A 2,230-nucleotide genomic window follows, 5' to 3' on the forward strand; every position below is an offset into this window, starting at 1 on the left:
ACGTAAAAGATTTTGCCCTTAGTGTAAAATAGTTTAAAAACTATTAGTAATGAAAATGTTATATCTTATAACATTTGGATTTTGTAAAACTACCTCTAAAAACTAGCTGATGATCACAGTCATAAAATTTAATGCAGTTAATAATTAGATAATAATATGTAATTGTATATTTTAAATCATTAAAATGGATAAATTTTACTACATGTAAATTATACTTCAACAAAATGGTTAAGAATATAGGTAATTCTTCCTTTCACGCTATGAGAAAAAAAGATCATTGAAATACTAAATCGCCCAAAGAAATAATCATTTCACAGCATAGAAATAACCAATAAATATGTAAACCATGGCTTATCCTCAGTACAAATAAGAAAGAAATCATAACAGGGAGTCATTTCATTCTGAAAAAATGTTTAGAATTTGGTAATATTCTGTAAAGAACATAGCCAGATATCAAATATTGCTTTTAAGGATAAAAGTGGATAAACCTTCTTGGGGGATGTGATGGCCTGATATATGTTAGCCCAGTGACTGGCACTATTAGGAAGTGTGGCTTTGTTGGAGCTGGTTTGTCATGGTGGTACTGGGCTTTAATACCACAGTCATAGTTGCCTGGAAGTCAGAATTCTGATAGTAGCCTTCAGATGAAGATGTAGAAGTCTCAGCTACTCCTGCACCATGCCTGCCTGGATGCTGCTATACTTGCGTCGATGATACTGGAGTGAACCTCTGAACCTGTAAGCCACCCCCAATTAAATGTTGTCCTTCTAAGAGTTGCCTTTGACATGGGATCTCCTTACAGCAATAAAAACATGTAACTAAGACAGAAGTTGGGACCAGGGACTGGGGTATTGTTCTGATAGGCCTGACCATGTTTTTGTTTAGAATAATGTGGATTTTGGGACTTTGAATTTGGAAAGCAGTGGAATGTTTTAAATGGTGCTCAATGGGTTTTCCTAGTAGAATATGGAAGACTTTCTTACTGAGAGTGATTTGAGTTGTGCAGAGCTGACCCAGGAGGTTTCAGCGGAGATTTTTAATATTATGGGCTAGAGACTGATATTTTGTGGTATTTTGGTAAAGAATGTAACTACTTCTTGCCCTTGTCTGAAGATTCTGCCTGAGTCTAAGGTGAAGACTCAGATTAATTGCACTAACAAAGGTAGTCTTAGAAATGCCCATCAGATCTTGTTAGCTGATAAAGTCTCATGAAGAACATTCTGATTAATCATAGCAAGCTTGGAAAGGAGAAATATAAAATATATGGTTCAAGTATTAAAGGGGTACCAGGAAGTGAAATGTAGCCAAATTCTGTGTTCTAGGAGATAACAGATTATGGGAGTGGGACTTTGAGGCACGAGCCTACCCAGCTAAGTTTAGATCCAGGCACGGTAGTACACACCTTCAATCGCAGGAGATAAAGCCAAGCAGATTTCTGAGTTCAAGGCCAGCCTGGGACAGAACAATTTCTAGTTTAAGAAAAATCTTAAGTCCAGGCATGGTGGTACACACCTTTAATCCCAGGAGACAGCTATGCAGATTTCTGAGTTCAAGATCAATCTACATAGGAAGTACAAGCTTAGGCAGTGAAGGACTTGAAAAACAGAAACCTGGTAATAGAATAAGGGGGAGGGCATATTCCAGCCCCAGCAAGCAGCAGAACACAGCAGTGTCATCCATGTGGCTCTGGCTTTAGAGTGAAGAATAAAAAGGACTACTGGTACAGTTGATGTTGATTAGCTGGAGCTGAGAAATTAGTGGTGATTAGGGAGAGACCAGCATCACTGATACTGGGAAGTATTCTCTGAAAGCACAAAGAAGCTGTGTCCCAGAGATAGCCAAGGTTGTACCTCCTGCTGCAGCTGGACTTGGTAATGTGTAAGAGTTACCTAGGTGGTACAGATTTTGTAGACATAAAGGCATCATGAAGAGGCTTGGCTCTGTGAGAGGCCATGGAAGGCCATTGGAAAAGGTGCAGCCTTGGTTGCAGTTGAAGCCCCAGGCTGAAGGAGTCATGCAAAGGATTTGAGGCTTGGCACCATGAATAGAGTCTTTGAGAAGCTTTTGGTGAAGCCTAATTGCAGCTGAAGCCCCCAGTGTATTGGAGATGTATTCCCATTCACTAAAATCAACATCCTTTCTTTCTTCCCCTCCTTAAAAATATCTAATAGGCACGTAAGAAATAAGATAAAATAAATTCAAACAAATCAGAATAGGACAAAACAAATAG

The sequence above is a fragment of the Mastomys coucha genome, unplaced genomic scaffold, assembly GCF_008632895.1.
Source record: "Mastomys coucha isolate ucsf_1 unplaced genomic scaffold, UCSF_Mcou_1 pScaffold4, whole genome shotgun sequence".
In the NCBI taxonomy this organism is placed as follows: Eukaryota; Metazoa; Chordata; class Mammalia; order Rodentia; family Muridae; genus Mastomys; species Mastomys coucha.